Raw genomic sequence first — 22110 nt, 5'->3', positions numbered from 1 at the left:
TTTTAAGAATTCTAATAAATTATTTCTAAATTTAGTAAATGTCAATGTTTTAATATCTTCGGGTAATTTATTAAATATTTTTATTGCCATAATGTTATTTACCTTTATCGTAAATACTTGCCAAGAAAAACGTTAACGCAGTTGAACTGTTGATCATCCCTAGTTCTTAATCCAATTTTCGTGGCGCGCGTTCGCCGTAACCTTGTTTGGCGGTTCTTTGTCGAGGTTACCGCGCTCCCTGCTAGATGGCGTGGTGTGTTCGCAATTAGCGATCGCAAGTGAAAAGTGATTCTTTCGTGTTAGTTTAACTTAGAGTAGGCGCACACCGTTGATTTTTAGTTGGCCGATAGTTGTGCCCGATTTCAAATTGTATGAAGAATCGGCCAAATCGAATCGGCGTAGTATGCGCACTCCCATACATGCCCATACTGATCAACAGCCCGACTAAACTATCGGCCGACGAAAAATCAACGGTGTGCGCCTACTCTTAGTGTTTTGTGATTTAAAGTTACATCGCTACTTTTAAGTATATCACCAAATTAAGTTGGTTACCTGAATTTATTAAGGGTTAGTGTTGCGGCCCTACTCGCGCCTCGTCATATTCTAATAGCAAAATCTACTTCTAATGTAAATGTCACATAACTTTTGTCAGTCAATACTTTATATTGAGAACCATTGTATAAAATCACTTCTCTTTTGGATTCCGATCGAACAACATCAAAATTGTAACGTCTCAAGAATACAACGAAATAAGCAGTTTCCGAGTTTTATTTATAAAATTCCATCGCGTCTGCAAGGCGCGAACATTGGCGACCGTGACAGGACTGCAATTTCGGACATTCTGGAAGAACAATCCAAGGACACCTGGAGTCAGCCGAGCAGTGACGCAGCAAAAGCTTCACCTCGCAGCCTTCAGATAAGTGCCCTGATTATTCCTTCCTTACATCATCCCAACACCATTAAACCACACCTAAACCTTTTTTATTCCCGAAATCCTATCCAATTTAGTAAAAACTTTCACTTGTGCAAATTGTGTCTACCCCATAATTTTTATTCATTGTTCAAAATATCATCAAATCATTGCAATTTCTCTTATTTTCAAGTAATTAAAGCCAAATCCTAATTGTAATAACGTATCGCGCCAGTAGTTTCTCGGTTTTTAGTTTTTTTTGCCGAATATTTCAGTTGTGCCAGCGGCCGACCTCAACGAGCCGGCTAACGGGACATCAGCTGATTCAACGCGTCAACACCGGCTTCCTAGCTGCCGTCGGGGCTGAGGGCGTGAGATACGTATTCTTTTTATTATAAATTTGTGTCTTTCTGGGGCGCGGCTTTGTAATTTTGACTTGAACTACCTCGCATATTTTTTTATCGTGTAAATTCACTAAATATTCTACAATTTATTAACTAAACGCATTTCAATATCGCAATATACATTTCAAAACAATATTTTATTAGCAATTTGATATTTTAATAACAAATAATGACTGATCCAGCCACTTTATCACCGCATTTGGCATCGAGGCATTCGATGTCAAAGGATTTATTAGTAAAACGTAGTTCAATCAAAGGGCAAATTACTAGATTTAAAAACTACTTAAATAAAATTACAAAGCAGCCCTCGCTGACGACCATCGAGATTGCTGAATTGTCACTTAAACTCAGCAAGTTCGAGGGTCAGTTGGCCAAATATGACGAGCTGCAAACTCAGATCGAATTAATAAATTCTGAAAATTTGGATTTTGAGATGGACGAGCGTGAACGCATTGAGCAAGACTTTATTTTGTGCATAGCTATGGCAAAGAGTTTCTTAGATGAACAAAATGAGTCGAAATTAATAAGTCAAGACAAAAAACGCCGCGAATCTTTATTTTTAGAGGCTCAATCTTTTGACGCAGATTCTAGTGTTCGCCTACCTCAAATCCAAATAGCCAAATTTGACGGATCATATTTCCGCTGGTTAGAGTTCCGCGACACTTTCACTAATCTAATTCATAACAATGAACGCTTGTCATCTATTCAAAAGTTTCACTATTTGATTTCCTATTTAGAGGGAGATGCAGCTCGTGTTATTACAAATATTGAGGTGTCTTCTGCCAATTATAATGATGCTTGGCAATTAATTTACCAGCGTTATAATGACAAAAGACTACTCATTAATCATCATCTTAAATCATTGTATAACTTGCAACAGTCGACACGCGAAACTGAAAGTTCCCTACGATTTGTAGTAGATCATGTCACCAAAAACTTGCGTGCCCTAGCCAATCTAGGTCAGCCCACAGAGCACTGGGACACATTAATTATATTTTTCATCTGCTCTAAACTTCATAACCATACTCTCATAAAGTGGGAAGAACAACGTAGCAATTTAGGAGATGTTCCCACCTTAGAACAATTTAAGCAGTTTTTAATTGACCGGGCACACATATTAGAATCTACTAGTCGTAATCAATATAATAATAATTCTAATAACACTAATAATTACGTAAAATCAAATCAAAATTCAAATTTTAATAGCAATAAATCATCATTTCAAACAAATTCACATAGTGCAACTTTAAATTCCAACAATAATAATTCACACGTCTGTATTATTTGCAACAAAAATCATAAAATATTCGACTGTTCAATTTTTAAATCAAAGTCAATACAGGATAGGTTAGTAGACGTTTCTAAATATAAGTTATGTTCGAACTGTTTACGTCAAGGACACCCGGCCCGCGAGTGTCGTATGGGTCCATGTAGGCATTGTAACGAGCGACATAATACACTACTGCATTCAGTTGATGCCACTAAAGCCAACAATGCTCAAATACAACCATCGGAATCCATTGTCAACTTCTCTAAAGAAGAAAATACACATGTCATTTTGACTACTGCCCTAATAGAAGTCGTGAATCCAGTAACTAAAAAGGCAACTTTAGTTCGAGCCTTATTGGATTCAGGCAGTCAGTCATCTTTCATTACAAAATCATTGCAACTAAAACTATCATTAAATTCTAATCCAACGTCCATCAATGTCATTGGAATTGGAAACAACTCAAGCTCAGTCAATGAAAGCTGTGTTGTTAAACTAAAATCCACTCGTCATAATTACCAAACAAATCTAAATTGCTTTGTTCTTGACGAGCTCACAGGAGTTCTTCCAAAGTCTCCAATTAATTTAAATAAATTAAAATTACCTAAAAATATTAAATTGGCCGACCCTGATTTTAATCAGCCAGGCCCTATCGACCTTTTAATAGGCGCAGATCTATTTTGGGATGTTCTAATATGTCAACAAAAATCATTAGGAAAAAATAAACCGAAACTTCAAAACTCCAAGTTTGGCTGGTTAATTGGCGGTTCTATCAATTTATGCATAGCCAATCAAGTACAGTGCAATCAATCTATAATCTATAAAAATAATTCAATAATTAATTTATCATGTTCTTTATCAAAATTAAATTAAATTAAATAAATAAATCACATTAACCATCTAATTTTACATTTGAGAGCATTCGTAATATTGTGCATGCTGGCTCGCACATTCTCCTAGTGGCAGTGAGATAACGATCTGGCCAACAAAAGGCAGACTTGTCTCCCGGAGCACTGTGCGCCAGTGCGTTCGGTGCCGACGCGTGCAAGGTACAACATTCATATCTAAAGTGAGTGCTGCAAATCGTAGGGGACGCGATGCTTGCTTGTCTAAATGTTACTTTTGTTTATTCATATTTATTTTAGATACAAGTGTATTCATTTAGCAGCTACATATAATTGATTTAACTTACATAGATTTTATTCCCCACTGACAGTATTTTTCTATGCCGCTGAGGTCAGCCAGCGGAGGTATTCCTACTCAAATTATAAAAACTACATAATTTTACATTTTATTACTATTTAATTTAAATATCTTTTTCTTTCTGATTTTGTTGCTCAAGAAAGCACAAAATTTTGTATTTACAACATCTCACGCCCCTCACTTTGGTGGCATCTGGGAAGCTGGTGTCAATTCGGCCACATATAATTTAAGACGTGTAATAGACACGTCTCACTTAACTTTTGAGGAAATCTCAACACTTTGCACAAGTGGAAGCTATACTAAATGGCCTTCCCTTGTGTCCTTTAACTTCATCCCCTGACAATTCCCTTTTCCTTTCCCCAGGGCACTTCTTAACCAGAAAGACCACTGAATGCGCTGCCGTCACCATCTCTGGAGGCTGATGATGAAAAACGACTCCAGCGCTACGCTCTGTTGGAGAAACTACAATATTTTTGGAGAAGAAGTTAGAAATTTTAACCAAATTGCAAGTCAGAACAAAATGGAGACAAAGCAAGAGCAAGATAAAGATAGGAGACTCTACACGAGATTCTACTTCACGAGGAATCTCTCCCACCTCTCTGTTGACGTGCTGGGCGAGTAACCAAATTGCATCCCGGCCCTGATGGTATTGTCCGTGTTGCTGACGTGAAGACCACCTCCGGCAGCTACCGACAGCCCTTAGTGCGGCTCTGCCCGCTGCTCAGCGATGAAGACTTCGAGAGTTGAAGAGCTGGAGCCTTCAACCGGGGGGAGTATGTTGCGGCCCTACTCGCGCCTCGTCATATTCTAATAGCAAAATCTACTTCTAATGTAAATGTCACATAACTTTTGTCAGTCAATACTTTATATTGAGAACCATTGTATAAAATCACTTCTCTTTTGGATTCCGATCGAACAACATCAAAATTGTAACGTCTCAAGAATACAACGAAATAAGCAGTTTCCGAGTTTTATTTATAAAATTCCATCGCGTCTGCAAGGCGCGAACAGTTAGTAATGTGCCGTGGAAAGACATTGTCATAACTCAGCCAGTTATTTTTTCAGTGGCCGAAGCAATGAAGTGTATTTGGTAAAAATTACATTACAGTAGAATATGTGAATAGGTAATTTCTTAGTATCTTAATAAATGGGTAGAAATTACATGAATATTATCGATTTCACAACTAAATACTTGTAGGATCGGAATTTTTGTATACTTGTTGGTGAAATAACTTCATTATTAGACTATTCTGTACTATTTTTCAAACTGTTAAAAACTCAAATATATTAAGGCTAGATTGCACCATCATACATAATTTAACTTCAACAAACGTCAAGTCTGTCAAACTCCTTACAAAAAATGCCGGCTATCAGTTACTGTTTTAAACAAAGATGGTGCAATTCAGCATAACAATAATAATAACTTTCGGTGATGGTGACATGCGTTTAAAACGCACCGTTTTGTAGACATAGCAAAGGATGATGGGCACTTTTCTATGGAATCTGGGCGTAAAACCAACAGAAATGTAACTACTATTATTTGTTAGGACTTAATATCAGAAATATATTGTCATATAAATAACTACCAAAAACTCCCGGGTTTGCTTGGAAATTGACATAATGTAAAATAGTAATAGGTGCTTGATTGCGCAAACAAAAAATATTATTAATTAATATACTTATCTACTTACATTTTAAATACATTAAGTTATTTATCCATCATGATGTCCAACAGTTCAGGAGTGGGGCCAACAAATGGTAGGGGGAGTCCGGGACAGTTTAGCAGGTGGGAGACAATAGCCACTGCTCATAGAATTTTTATGGAACTAAATATTGCGACGTAGCCACACTTCTTAGACTCCTTAGGTGCGTCCCACCTCGCTCACGCATTGCCGTTGCGATTGGTAGTTTGGTTTAGGAGTGACAAGTGATAACACATTTTCGAGCCCAAAAAGTAACTTTTTTCAATTTTCGATATTTGATTTCAGTTGTTTACTATGAATAGATTCCAGCATGTCATTTATATACATAGTAAATGTAATTATCCTAGTTCCATTTACGGTAGACAGTTTTTACTTAAGTGTTATAGTTTTTTATAAAAATGTAATAATGGACAGCTTGACCTGGGGTGGGAGACATTAGCCTGGCATCGGGAGGAGACTTTACCCAGGGTAATCTGGTACTTTTATTGCAGATAATCATCCAAAATGCCTTTCCAATATAAAAAGGAACATCTAGAAATAGGAACCATTTAGATCTGTCAGTAATAAGAAATGCTATGGGTATGTAACATTGATAAAGGAAAATTAGAGGTGTTGCCCCAGTAGAAACTAGTTTATCCAGATCAACCAGTTTTAATAGAAAAAACGTTGCTGATTTTTTTCAAAACCTCAAAGAATTAAATTGTTACACATTTTCATTCAAGAAGATTAAATTTCTTTATAGTATTATAATTTTTAGTGATTATTTTGCTTATTTTTAAACCCGGGTAAAGGCTCCCTACTTGGGGGGTAAAGTCTCCCACCCAGGCGGGAGATATTAGCCAAATATCACTTTGGTTAAAATTGTTAATTACTCTTAAACTAATAATGATGTATTAAACTTTCTTAGAAGAAAATATAGCTAAATAATGTAGCTTAACATACAATTAATAAAAAATAGCGATTTGTAAGTATAGAAATATTTATGAGCATTTTAGTGGAAGGCGGGTAAACTCTCCCGGACTCCCCCTATATTTAAACCATGTTCTACATTATAAGCGTAGGACCATACCTAGGTACCATTTAGAGAAATGACATGAACACAGTCATGTTTCAATGGGTTTCTACCAGTTAAGTTGTAGTGTTGTCGCATAATCGATCACGGATCGATTATTAATCGATATTGCCAAATAACGATTTATCGATTAACAATTCGATTAATCGATTTTATTGATTACCATCATTACTGTCATTTGATTGTTAATTCAATTCTTTATTTTCAGCAATATAATCGATTATTGCAATCGAATAATCGATTATGATTTATTCGGTATACATACTTACTAAATCGATAGAATCGATAGTAAGACTCTCAATATGATCGATAAAAGCAATCTAATTGACCTAATACTATTTTTATTACCCTAATGTGATGTGAAATACTATGAAAACTTTGCATATTCAACGACCTCTATCTCCGTATCCCCGCGTATTTCAGGTTTGTTGTCATACTATGAAATGAAGTACTAGTATTAAGCTTTAATTTAGTATACTTTTTGTTTCTGTTGGTTTAACTCCCAATATGCCCATCATCCTTAGTCCTAACTTCTACACCCACCTAGGATACGCAAAGTGTCAGTGCCTTGTTATCCACACAGACTAGTGCGGCACTCGGCGGCACTCGCGCTCGGCACTTGACGCTCGCGTAATGAGTCGCGCGTTAATCAGCACATCTAGCTACACTGTGGCTCTTATGTGGGTCTGATAGATGATGTTTTGAAACAAAAATGTATGGTCTGATGTGCTGGAGAGCTGTACAACGCTGGGTGTTTACAACGAATGTGTGATTGACGAAAAAATGTTCGAAAGTAAGGAGGCAGAAAAAATGCAATGTGATAAAGCAAAATACCTAGAGCACAATGATCTATCATAAGGGGTGTATTAAGGCCCAGTCGTTATAATAGTCAAATTTTTCAATCAGACCGATGATTTTAAAGACATAATTAAGGTATTTAAAATAAAAAAGTGTGTTTCTCATATTCAAACAGGTATATTATCCAATTTAAGCTTATTTATACCCGAACCTCTAATTCTTTAAAATGAGTAAAGTATAAATCTCACTAGTAGCTATCACCATCTGGCTTAAAACAACGCCATATTTTAGTTCTAGTTATGACTATTACCGGGAAGAAAGGGAACGAACATACTTTAAAAACTTAGGTATTTAAATCAATTTGACATCCATTTGCAAAACGACTGCATCACAAACAGGACTGAATTATACAAATTAAATTCACAAATTCAACACCCGGTTAAAAATTTAATTTCATAGCTGTTGCACAGAAATTATTTCCATTCGAGTTTCACGCCTTGAGACGGGATGAATCAAGTTAGATCACAGACTAGTAAGCCCGATAGAAGCAGACTTGTGGTTACAAAAAATACCGATAAAAGAAGCATTTTAGTTAGACACATAATTTCTTCTAGTCGTAGTTTCAAAAATAGGGATGACACATTGACTTCTCAGTTTCTTTATTACTAGACCCCTCAAAGTTGGGGTTTGTGATCCATTTCAGGATAAATCTAAACTCCTTACTTTTTATAATCGTAGGCCTCAAAATTACTTACCTCCTTACGTGTAAGTGTGAATTCCATACCTAATAATTTTTAATTATTTGTGAACGATTCAAAGGAAAGCTCGATTTTGCATTTTTATTATGTCATTTGCGGTACAACAGTGTTGGCCCGTAGCAGGACGTAGAATCGCGGCATCTACGACACTAACCAGTCTCGGAGTTACTCCCAGCAAATACTGGCAGATGGTAGCTTCCTAGCAATTATGCGACTGAACAATTACCCTTCGGGACAAATTTTAAATGAAACAGTCCAGACTTGAAGGCTTTAGTTTCTTGAAATATGAAAATGAACGTCAGTTTTGTTCGCGCTCCCAGTAGCAGTTGTTAACGGTGGGAATTGCTCGAATCTGCTGAAACAACTAATTGGGTTATTGTTGGTAACCGTAATTTGGATTTCGGAACGATTTAATGACTCAACGTTGGATGTTAATTACCAAATCTTGTAAGCGACGGTCAACGGGAAGTGGAGCATAGTTTAATGCTATTGCAGTAGACAAGATAGTGACAAAGATGACGATACTTACTGAACTAATAGTCTGATATTATTCAAAATGTATACAATAGTTAGACGGCCGATGGGGCAGCAAGGTTCTGGAGTGGAGTCCACGTACTGGCAAGCACAGCGTAGGATGTTCACCCACAATGTGGATCGACGATCTCATAAAGATACAGGAAGGCGCTGGATGCAAGCCGCTACCAACTGGCCATTGTGAATATCATTGGGGGAGGCCTATGTTCAGCAGTGGACGTCCTATGGCTGGAATCACATAATTTTAGAAGTAAGGTAGTAATTACTTCTAAATTAATAAAATAAATGACTACTTGAACAGATTGTTAATAAATTAGTCAGCTGAGCGTTTGCACAAAATAAATACAAACAGTAAATGTGCGTAATTAGTACACTGAAGTGAACATAATGATAATACAGTGTCTGATATCTGATTGATGCAATTATCAGGACAAGAAAACCATCATTAATTAGCACTGAGGGGTTCTTTACTCACTTCACATAAAGTATGATTAATTTGAACATGCTTCATCTTCGCCATTATAGGATTACTCAACTGCTGAGTTTAGAGTAAATCAATTAATGAATACCTACTAATCCATTCACTAGGTCGCTAAATAACCCTAACGCCCAGAACAGACGGTGAAACGCAACTGCTAGTTACTTTTGAGTTACATCTAAGTTTCTGCCATGGCGTCAGTTGAGAGACCACACATGACGTGACCAGTTTGAAAGTTTCGGACGCTATGGCAGAAACTTAGATGCAACTCAAAAGTAACTAGCAGTTTCGTTGCAGTGGCGTTTCACCGTCTGTTCTGGGCCTAAAGGTATCCTCCAACGGACCTTTTGTATCTTCTTCCATTGTGATAGTTAGCCAGCACAGAAACGGGTTAAACTACGTGGAAAGCGAACCTGACTAAAACTGAGACTTCTTTAGAATTTGCGACTTGAGCTTGAATAATTGAACGTTTCAAAGGAAAGATCAAGTTTTAAAAGGTTTTTTAATTGAAACTCAAAGTTTAAACTATTTTCCACCTTTTGACCGCTCTGTATAACTCTTTGAATGAAGTGGTAATCTAGAGTGAGTCCAAACAAGTTTTATTCATCAATGATTAATTAACAATCTTGCCTTTGTGGTCTATATTCTGTAAAAGTTGGTCTCTTTTCATCCAGAGGCTACACATTGATATATTTTACCCGACTGTCAAAAAGGGTTACTAGGTTTTTTGCGCGTATCTCATTCGTAAATTACTTATTATCTTATATCTTCTAAACAGCTAGATGGATTTCATCAGTTAAAGATATCGTTATATTCGTTTTTAGATAGAGGTAAAAAATGGCGGTTTTTAAAACACTGTCGAAATCTTGGCTAGAGTCACTCATGGTTGTTTGTAGTTGTTCTTCTGTTCGCTGCGGGATATTTTTAATGATCCAAAAACGAAGATATTATTGTCTTCTATCGAATATCTTCTTTGGATTGCATCATAAGACAGCGTAATAAATAACCAGAAACACTTGTTAATTTTGTTCTAAATGTACTTGCTGGTCTACCCGGGCTGATGTGGCAGGCGATGTGAAAGGTGCCTTTTTGTTTTGGCTGGTCAACCCAGGCTATGGCTACCACTGTTAAAGGTGCCTTTTGTTCTGGCTGGTCTACCCAGGCTGTGGCTACCAATGTGAAAGGTGCGGTTTGGCGGGGCGACAAATAGGGGCACAAATCACGCCGCGCCGCACCACCGACATGCGATGTAACAATACATTAAACAATGATTTGTGTCGCCGCGGTAATGTACTGCATCTTAGCTTGTTCGTCGCTTGTTAATGAATTCTAGTACAGGGGTGTAATTAAAATGCAATAATGCTACGAAAATGGTCTAACGTTATCATGTATCAAATTATCTCAGGTTGAGTTGCATCCCTTAACTTTAACGGTAACTATCGCCCGTATGCACAAACATTACTATGAGGTCTCACAGTGCGCGTGGACGCACAGGGTGACACACGATCCAATCACAGAGCTCTATTCAAGTCTGTGGGTTTTTGCTACTTCACTTAAGCAAGCATTGTTTGTGAATACGGGCGTTAATCCGGTGTTTTTGTGTGGAATTTGACAGACTTTTGACGTTTAACGTGATAAATTAAAGAAAAATGGTGCTGAAACCAGGGCTGACCCTGTGACCCTGTGAGACTAATCTCACAACAAGGAAACTATGTTAGTAAAGAAGTAATCGAGAAAACTTATCTTGTCATTTTGATAAAAATATAGTTGTTCTATTACCTAACTCTTAGTTCATCAATGTTTACTTCCCCTCATTAATAAATCAGAACGAGCTTCCAAACGGCTGTTACTGAAGAAGCTTTTTTCCTATAAATGTCTAACGAATCGCCGTAAAAAAGCTGTTAAACCAGCCTTATTAAGCTCCGGAGTAACGGTCTGTTACTGTCCCATCAAATGAAATTGGTGTCGTGATGGTCTTTACTATTACCTCTTTAAAGTTATCCCCGTAATTTGCTTAGTTTATCTCAATTTGAAACATCAAAAAGTATTAAACAATTCCATTGATTCTGCTTTTATTAGTTTTAACTTAAAAAATCAATCAATTGCTTTAATACTAATAAGAAACCACGACCTTTTTTTTCTGGGTATCTCCTGAAACTACTGAGTTATCGTTTCTTTGTCGCGGACAGTCAGCGTCTTTCTATCTAGTATTTTATACTTGTAAGTCGTATATCAACTGACTCGTAAATATCTAGCTAACTTAGTTGAACTGTATAGTATATTTCGCTGTATTAAATAATTAGAATGGAATTAGGTTGTAATTTCTTACAACAAGTTTGTAAGTAGGTACATTAATGCAATTTCAATGTGGAAATCCTTGGGGGAGGCCTTTGTCCAGCAGTGGACGTCTTTCGATTGAAAGAACGAAGCATTTTTAATGTCAAGCAAGTTATTCTAATAAAACAAGTACTTACTTGAATTTAAATCGGACACAAAATAGGTACGATATTTTCTTGCACCAACCATGAAACAATTCCCAAATTCTTGCAAAAGTTAACCGATCCCTTTAAATACAGCCAAACGCTTGTTCATTTACAGTTGGCTTATTACTGAAGTTTGTTTGTTTGTTCGTTGAATGGACGGATGAAGCTGCATCACAGACTTTTGTACAAATTAATGTTTATTCGAGAAAATGCTATGATTAGAAGTTAAACAGCGAACATTCTGTCGAACCAAGTTTTGTTTATAAAACTGAGAGTCATTTATCTTTATACAGGATTTCTATGACTACGAGGAAAGCTGGTACATAACTACTTATTCTATGTAAGAGGACTTTAGCATTCTAGTGCGTACAAAAATCTATTCTTGGGAAATGTTTACTCTTAAAAATATTTTTTTCAGATTAATATTACGTAAAGTTGATATTTTTCTGAACAAAGTAAATCAAATGGACAAATTTTTCTGCGTGGAAAAGCTATTTGAAAAATAGACCCTTAAGCTTTTGAACAGTGCAAAGATATACATTATCTTTGTACTTGTAATTCTTACAAATGTTCAATGTTTGCTCTAAATATCGCGCATTGTTGGGCTTGTGTTCTAGTCGTAGAGATAATATTTGTGAAATTATTGTTTATTTGCAATCGTTGTCTTTCATTTAGTTTTGTTTAAAAGTTGCCTCTTCTCCTATGATTTATAATCTCATTTTTATCCTGACCTTTTACTCTAACCATATACTTAGGTAGATAGTGTGGAGTGGTATCAATGTGTACACACTTAACATCAGCGAAATTCAATCATAGGTATCACATATGTCCGTAGTTCAATCAGTAAATTAATAATCCTACAGTTTCTCAGCTATCCCCTTCCCGATCTTCCTTAGAGCTGTTTGCGTTTCTATTACGCCTTAAGACTCCGCCTAACTAGAGAAGGCGTGAATCCACGATAACATCTCTCGTGTAGCGTTGAATAACTAACATTCAATCAATAAACGAATAAATCTGCAGTTTCTCAGGCATCCCCTTCCTCTTCTTCACAGCTTTTTGCGTTTCTTTTACGCCTCAAGCCTCCCTGGAGTGCCAGCCTAACTAGGGGAGGCGTGAATCCACTATAACATCTCTTGTGTAGCGTTGAATAACTAACTTTCAATCAATAAACAAATAATGCTGCAGTTTCTCAGGCATCCCCTTTCTCTTCTTTACAGCTGTTTACGTTTCTTTTACGCCTTAAGCCTTCCTGGAGTGCCAGCCTAACTAGGGGAGGCGTGAATCCACGATAACATCTCTCGTGTAGCGTTGAATAACGAACCGCCTTCCGAGCGGCCGTCTATTGATTATCGCGCGCCATCACTCTTCCACATCCATTTAGTTAGACTTAGGAACGGATACTAGGTGTGTATGTTACAGTTTTGTGATAGAATGCATAACTTACACCCGTATTTACAAACGATGCTTGCTTAAGTGAAGCAGCAAATCGAACGCACAGCGTTTAATAGAGCTCTGTGATTGGTTCGTGTGTGTCCATGTGCGTCCACGCGGATTGGGAGACCTCATAGTAATGTTTGTGAATACGGATGTTATTAGCACTGCTTAAAGAGCTACTCGTTTGAATGCAAGATTTTATAAAATATTATAAAACTCCGCAAAATCTCGACGCCATTCAAGCAAACCTAGACTATGCCTAGTGATTGATCTAATTGGGTAGGTAGACAGAAACTCTTTAAATTGCAAAGTTAAAAATAAAATAAAATACAATCAGCTAGGAAATCTAGACATAAATCAGAACACAAAATACTGAAATTCAGCCAACGAAAGACTGAAAACCAAACTTAAGTCAAACTTAGTTTTATGCGTCGTTTTTTATTCGGAACTTTAATCGTTAATGCTGAATTGGATCTGATACCTATGTTTCACAATTTTTAATTAGTTACATTTAAATTTAAGGAAAAATCGTGGTTTCGATTCCCACCTTAGGGAGTAAGATTTTTTCAAGTCAGTTTATAAGTAAATAGCGGCCGCTCGTGACTTCGTACGCGTGGACCCCGTTTTATTCTCTTAGGGGTTGAATTTTGCCAAATCCTGTCTTAGTGAGCACCTACGTTCTAAAAGGGACCCCCATGCAAAATTTGAGACTCCTAGCACTTGTAGTTTCTGAGATTTCGTGATGAGTGAGCCAGTCAGAGACTTTTCGATTGTTTGGCTTTAGTTCAGTTTCTATTTGCCAATGAATTGGAACTGTTGTGTGTATACCTGTTACATAGTTCAATGAGAGAATCACTAGTGTGTTATTTGAGGTAATTTTGCACTACAGTTGAAACAATGGTAGCCAGCAAAACGAAATGTCCTCTCATAGTTAGTAAATCAGCGGAATATCTACTGAAATAGCTGCATTCGCCGAAGAGAAGTCACATCAACTAAGCTGGGGGTCATCAGTGAGTGCACCTGTCACGATGCACACTCAGAATTAGTTGGAGGCTGCGCGTAAAGTGTTGAGCGATACCGGATTAAAGACCTGTAAAACTAGATCGTAAAACAGTCAGAAACTTTAGCAATTGAAAGAGACCAAAGCTGAATGTATAAAGAATGTAAAACGAAAGAGTAAGAGCTGATTCTATTGATAAAATAACACATCTTTTAGAGAGACCAATAAAACAAAAAAAAAATATCCTTGGATACTTTTTCACTGCGCCACGGTGGCGTCCTAAATTATGCGAAGCTTGTAACTATGGATATGTATGACGTATCTACCTATATTTAAATAGTTGTATTACAATAGGGTATTATAGCATTTTAAATAAAAAACCTACAATTTTCATTTTGTACTTGGTTTTTGTATCCTTTCTGTAGGTACCTATAAAGATAATTAGCGTCAGCTTTAAGATTTTCTTTTGTTTATAATATTATGAAAACAATTTATTTCTCACATAAACAAGGGCCAATTTCTTTCAAGAGAGGTAGGGATATAAATTATTATTTAAAAGATCCGAAGTTTATCACACAAAGCATATTTCACTCGATAAAGCTTGCAGGAAAACCTTCTTATCTTTTACTATGATTGTTGATAATAAATAATTCGGCCGGATATTTAGGCTAAAGTTTGTAACAAGATAACCTATTTATACAACGTGTATTACAATAATATTCAGTATATTTTTCTAGAACATTCTGAAATCCACGCGGGTGAAGTCACGGGCAATAAGTCACATAAATAATTTCAGCCAAAGGACGTCCACTACTGGACCACTGTGCAAATCTTGCAGAAGTTGACTTGCCACAGCTATTTTACACAGTGGTAAACAGCTTGCGGAAGTCAACTTCTGCAAGTTTTATTGTCTGTCTAATGCCCGTTTTCACCATCAATCCCCAATGGTAACACATAGTAACAGGAATTTTGTTTTAATAGGGGTCACTTAAAAATTAGGGATTGATGGTAAAAACGGGCATGAACCTCGCTTTAGACTCCACAATGCCAGCATCCATATTCCAGTCCGCTGCTGTGTATTTGCGCTAATGATCAATTCTGCTGCGAGCGCGGTAATGGGCACAGGCTCCGTTGTCATTGTATCAAAATTGTGCGATCGCTGCCCGATTTTGGACGGACATTTTGGACGCTGTGCGAGTATTGTTGACGTTATTTTTTATGGAATTGCGAGACTGTTTTAGCAATTTGATACATAGGTACAGTCGCGGAATGAAAAGGTTCGTCACCTTAGTGTCGGTTTTCGCTTGCACTATAGTCTATCCAACATAGCTTGATTAGAATGACAGCTGTCATCAAAAGTAACGACATAACTTTGTAGTAGCGATCAATGAGAGCTAAATATTGGCGGACAAGAAATAATTCACGTCTGACCTACAAACAATATTTTCGACGACAGTGCTTCCAATAAAAATGATAATTTCGTGTAAATGCAGCGTTAAATTACACCAATAAGTAGTAATTCGAAATTATAAAAATCAAGCTAGAGTCTTAACGACGTCTCTACAAGGTTATCTCGAGTTACAAAAATTTTAGTGTTGGGGCATATCGACAAATGTCATATTAAATTAAAACTATTTTTTAAACATATTTAACAAATTTTTTTTCTAACTAATTTTTTAACATATTTAAGTCAAGTTATACGTTTTTCTAAATGTTCACTATTAAAAACAAAAAACATTTCATTCTTAAATAATCAAACATCGGAAATCAATCACCGGTAATTTTTTGGGTATTCATAGCACCGTTGCTCTAGAAGAGATGTCCACCGCCCTCTAGCGAGAGGAAAAAACCACTGAAGAACACTGATGATAATGACTACGACTTAGGTTGTACACCCTTGACATGAATTTTAAATTTTACTGTCTTTAAATTTAAATCATAATTGTCATTTTTATGAATAAAGATATATGAAGAAAAATTGGGTGCATTTTTTCATATCATTTTTTCGAAAACTTATCGATACATCTATGTGAACCGTACGAAACATACCCATCACTAGTCACATTCGTTTGACAGCCGTCATTCTAATCAAGCTATATTGGATAGACTATAGGTACTGTAAGAGTCAAACCTGCCAACATTACAGTGCAAGAAACAGTGCTGCTAACATTTAAATAAATATGACGTTTGTTAACGAATAAGGTTTTGCTTGTTTATTTTTCTATCCCATCAGTGCAATGTTACAAAATGTAGTTTTTTTATTTAATAGATAATGGCAGGTTGAACCAACAAGAAGGTTTTAGTTTATCAATCATAATCTTCTTGACAAGTTAAATCGTCAAACAACTTTGATCTGAATAATTTTGAACTTTACTGACGAACAGTCAAAGATTATTTTCTCTAACTCGAGATTATTCTGTAACATAGTTTCAAAAGGTAATATGTGCTCGCGATTCGTTGAAGGAATCAATTTGAAAACTGACGAACCTTTTCATTCCGCGACTGTACATAGACGGGTAGATATATGAAATCTTACATTACACTTGCCTAGCCGTTAACTCTTGTACCTACATCATCAAGGTACACTACACCTACTAGGTAAAAAAATACACTAGTAATAGAAATAGTACTAGTGCATTTTTTATTTATTTGAGTCTACGATTGTTATAATCTTGGCAAGTGATGATGAGAGGAAGGCAACTGAATCTAAGATTTAATAATAATTAAGTTACTCAATAATTTGGATCTTGGGCCTTAGTCCAAAAGTTCACTAGCACTTCACTAGCTCGATCAATTGATACTGCAAACTACTAGCTATTATATTTCAACCGCAGGCCAAGGCAAACAAGGCACAACTGCACTATCCAACCGTTATTCATCTCTCCCCTGCATCCACATAATTCCGCGTGCACAAAACTGAAAAGTCTCCCCAAAACGAGTCCAATACTTGAACAAACAGAGAGGAGCATCCAAAACCGAGTCTTCTACCTCAAAGCCTATCTAGCAATTTGCTACGAAAACACTCTAAGGCCTGCGAGTGCGGAGCCTTATTTGGCACTCTTGTGCGTTCCATTCAAACCGGAAGTAAGGGAAAAATCGGGCCTCCTTCCTTTTTCTTTCGAGCGCTTTTCAAGCGAGCTTGAAAGGGGTTGTCAATATTTTGAGCGCTATGAATGGGCTCGTAGATGTCAATGAAGACTTAAGTGTAAGGTGTGCTTCTCCATTTGGTGCTAATCGGAATGCGTTTTTGCGATCAGCTGTATTTAAAAACAATTTCAAATGGTGTACTGATAAACCATGGTTAACATTTTTTGATCTGTTTAAGAAGACGATATTCCATGTCACTCATACATCCAAAGTTCCGACACACAAAAATTTAAAGAGGTGTAGGAACTGTAAGGTAAGATCTAACTGCTCAATCGTGTGACATCGGAAAATAAACACTATCTAGGTATGGGGCAAGTTGTTGTATAAAATCGATTATAAACTGGGATAAGTTTTAAAATAGATTATTCAAAAGCATATCAAATTAAACCACAGCGACCTCGACGCTCGTTATTAAGCACGATTCAGTAACATTATTATCGAGTAAAAACTAAAACTTTTTGAAAGTTTTCCTTATTCCTCAGTTTATCGTGCATATTTTATAAGGTTTGCACGCTATTATAATTTGTGACGATGTTTTAGTATCAGTTTCATCTTCATTATGTCAAAAGTAAGTAATTCGGAAAAATAATTAGAAACATAGTACTGTACTTATTCTGTGTTTTTACTAAGAGTTTTTACCGATTCTCGGATATTCATGTCATTATTTATTGTATTAATGAGCAAATGAAATATTTTTGCTTTAATTACTCAGCATTTACCTTTATATCTGCTCAATATTCCTGGCACTGTAAAAAATTACCTTTGACATTTCAAACACTAAAAATAAAAAGTGCAATAATTCTGCAACAGTCGACACCACTGGAAAACCGCGCGTATCGCACCAACTCCCTTTTGAGATAGCTCAAAGCCAATTAGATGCGGCGACAACGAGAGTGGCAGGATAGTGCCTTCAACGGGATCTTTTCAGCCGCTGTAGTGCCGCGGACTTTGTTAGGCTCTAGTTAGAGCCGATATAGCGCTGTTTGAGATTGTAAGGTTCTTTTGTTTCTGAATAAATGACGATTGAGACCCATTTGTGCCGCAGTGTCAAGTTGAGTTAAGAAGTGATTAGTTGAAACAATGTATTTATTATTACTAGTTTTTCACACTTTCTATAGTCTTTTCAGGCGCTGTAGTGCCGTGGACTTTGTTAGGCTCTAGTTAGAGCCGATATAGCGCCGTTTGAAACTGTAAGGTTGTTTTGTTTCTGAATAAATGACGTTCGTTCGTTTATTGTCGTCGTTCGTAGATTGAGACTCATTTGTGCCGCAGTATAAGTTGAGATAAGAAGTGATTAGTTGAAACTATGTGTTTATTACCAGTTTTTCACACTTTCTATAGTCTTTTCAGGCGCTGTAGTACCGCGGACTTTGTTAGGCTCTAGTTAAAGCCGATATAGCTCCGATATAGCGCCGTTTGAGACTGTAAGGTTCTTTTGATTCTGAATAAATGACGATTGAGACTCATTTGTGCCGCAGTATGAAGTTGAGGTAAGAAGTGATTAATTGAAACAACGTATTTGTTATTACCCCTTTTTCTCTCATTCTATAGTCTTTTCAGGCGCTGTAGTGCCGCGGACTTTGTTAAGCTCTAGTTAGAGCCGATATAGCGCCGTTTGAGATTGTAAGGTTCTTTTGTTTCTGAATAAATGACGATTGAGACTCATTTGTGCCGCAGTATCAAGTTGGGGTAAGAAGTGATTAGTTGAAACAATGTATGTATTAATTATTATTATTACCACTTTTTCACATTCCTATAGTCTTTTCTCTTTGTTAGGCTCTAGTTAATGCCGATATAGCTCCGATACAGCGCCGTTTGAGACTGTAAGGTTGTTGCTGAATAAATTGTTAAAAATTACCTCTTTCTTCACACTCGAATAATTTGCTTGGTTAGTTTTCGTAATTATTTTAGCTAGCGATTAGACCCGAGTAATTAAACTTCGACATGAGTACAACCATTTTCAGTCTTATTAAAAAACGCCAATTAAATCCTAAGAACTTGTCTATTGACAAAATCATTTTCATTAATAACTTGTTTACTGAATGTTACAAACGCGTTATTGATTAACGAGGGCTCGGAACCGAATCTCCGACACTTCGGCAACAAATAACTTTGAGAATTAGCTATCTTCGGTGAGTACGGGTAAATTTTATTAAAAGGAAGCAAGGTTTATTTGAATTGGATCTGGTTAAGTAATTAAATAAGAAGAAAAGTTTAGGCGACAGTTTGTCAGACTACAAAGATAAGGAGACAAAATAGTAAAGTGCCCATTAAGGGCAACCTTTTTTTACTGTATGTGACGTTCACAAGTGCCACCAGTGGTCAAAATGGAATAAAATATTTTTGATTTGTTTGATTAGATTTTTGACACATTTTTCTTGAGATTACAATTATCACAGTCAATTAGTGTTTGTTGCTAAATATGGTTGAATAAGTTTATTCGATGGACTGATGACTTCAGAAAATCAGCCGGCAGCAGCTGCAATGGATGGGATCTTGCTCTGGGGCATTCTTTGGGGTAGATTCACGCCCAGTAAAGTAGTGCCTAATTTTGATGAGATGAAAAATCAAATCAATTACCAGTGAGACAAAAATAAAACTCCCCGTTGATAGGGTAACTTCAAGAACTCCCGTCGACACAAAACAACCAAAGATACCTTTACAAAGTTAACAGTTTTACCGGCATTTTTCGCAAACTTCGCGAGTTGGCGCCTAATTAGATGGGCCAAGATTTATTAGTGAAATAATTAACTCAAGCATATTTTTGCAGGGTTAAAATAAAGTGGAGTTTGTAGTAATGGTGTTTGTCCAAGTTCTGGTAGGCAATTTAAAGTTGTTTCTTCTTTAGTATGTCATAAAATACACAATAGTCTTCTAATAGGTCAACTATAGTTGGCATTGATTTTATAGCCAAGCAGATCAATAAATTCAAATTCTTCAATGCTCTCAAAACCATCGCTAGCATCATCAGACTATAGAAACACACATTTAAGCCTCCACAAAGGAGCGCCATAAGTAGCTTGAAGTCGTCGGGCTATCGAGCAGAATAAAATCTATAAAGGCCCCTCTTTGTCTAGTAATATTATTACAAAAATATTGAACACTGTATTTCTAGAAAAGCTCCTCTATGTACTGAGCTGTTCCCAAGTCGCCCAACCAAATCTCTCGTGCCAAAGCTATGCATAATAGTGCAATATGAAAGAGCATTTGTCACAGACGCAAACAAGGGGCCAGGCTAGATTAGGATCGCATCCAGACAGTTTCATTTGGGCGGCGCTGAGACAGCCGCCTTAGACTGGCTACGGCCAGTGCTAACCGGATCAGGCTGGCAAGATGGCCGCCGTATTGTTTCGATTTAAATTAGTAATTTAAGGGCTGATTTTTCAATCTTCAGATATCTTTTAACTGAAGAATAACATTGTCATTTCGACATATTATTTCCCATATTGAAACTGTCAATGTACCAAACTTATAAAACCCAATAGAAATGTTCGTATTTGTCAGATACTTTTGATTTCACTGCACTTGGATAGAGACATCTGGCAGATAAAGTCACTGCCTAGTATGTAGCAAAGTTAGTAGACAGATAACTATAGGGAACTTTATCTGGTGCCAGTGGAATTGTAACATACAAAGTAACTGCATTTTACTATGTACTAAACTACTGAATTAAGGATACAGCAACAAATTCATCAATTTAAAATTTACTACAATAAATTAGTACTAATTAAAACAATACTAATCTACTTTAGCTATTCACAAATCACAACACAAATGAGACCGGGCTAACATCCAGGGACAGCCCTGAATAATGTCCAGCTAGATCCGGATGAAACCGCCTGGAGCCGGTTAGCCGGACAAAATGGCGCCCTGGCTTCAGATAGCGTGACTTTGATAGGGAGAAATGCAGTGCTCATTTCTTGTTTGTTTAGCTTTGTTTGTCCGATCTAGATATTAGGAATCAATAGCAAAGCTATAGAGCAAACTCTATGACGATACTGTTGTAGCTTGAGTAATATACAGACGAATACTTTTGAGCTATTGAGGTATAGTAACATTTTATTTATACTTAATCATGCGTCAGGCAGGCTACAATGACGTATTACAATTCCTACTCTTGTACTTGTTGTTAAAAATACCTACTAAGTAAATTATTTTCCCAACATACAGAGTTGTTTTCAAAAGAGCTGCTTAAATGAAACAATTTGATATTAAATTGTTCTCTTTTCCCACCATAAAAAATATGAATATGCATTCGTCGTTCACAACTTGATAAAAAGGTTTTAAGGCAAGCTTCTTTAAAATGTTAACTACAAAGCATAGTCTCACTCTTTAAAGAGACTGACTGTACTCATACTGCTTACACAGCTGTTTGTTTTCTCTCTTCCTTCCCCGTACAATTGATACAGAACTAAACATCTTTCCTAATACGCTACAGGCGAGTAATTGATAAAAAGTGTGCAAATAGAACTGGCTGGGGAAGTAAACTAATACGGAATTGTGTGCGAACTCGCAAGATACGCCCCGAACTCCCCGAGCCTTTTATCGCGATGTACCGACGCTATGCGCGCTCTTAAATATATTTGCATACCCTTTAGATGCAGGAACTTGAACTAGTGTTATACGAAGGATGCGGTTAGTATGCAAAACATGTTCGGGGATGTTCTTGATAAGTTTATAGTGGGATGAAGGGGGATGCTTACAATAGGGATGTTTCCTGGGTAAAAAAGAAGAGTTTTAATTGGTCCGTCAGTTAGCTTATCAAAAAATACTCGACACCTATTTTTCACTTTTTAAAACTAATGAAAATGTAAAGAGATAAAGCTTACCGAGTTCTAAAGAAAAGACCCGTGACGTCAGTGAGTGCGTGAGTGTGAAAAGTGCTGCACTTTGTGAAGTCGCGCGGAACTTCAACGCAC

The 22110-nt window shown here is 36.7% G+C and overlaps 1 long non-coding RNA gene across 1 annotated transcript; it reads left to right on the top strand.

The window, feature by feature from the left end:
* Positions 1-919: 919 nt before the first annotated feature.
* Positions 920-4745, top strand: LOC135080785 (uncharacterized). The gene is made up of 2 exons (XR_010259079.1): positions 920-1281; positions 4148-4745. It is a non-coding gene; the product is annotated as an uncharacterized LOC135080785 (long non-coding RNA).
* The last annotated feature ends 17365 nt before the right edge of the window (positions 4746-22110 follow it).

This window comes from Ostrinia nubilalis, chromosome 18, assembly GCF_963855985.1.
Source record: "Ostrinia nubilalis chromosome 18, ilOstNubi1.1, whole genome shotgun sequence".
In the NCBI taxonomy this organism is placed as follows: domain Eukaryota; kingdom Metazoa; phylum Arthropoda; class Insecta; order Lepidoptera; family Crambidae; genus Ostrinia; species Ostrinia nubilalis.
Note: the sequence above shows the minus strand (reverse complement) of the source record. Positions and strands in the feature narration are given on the sequence as shown.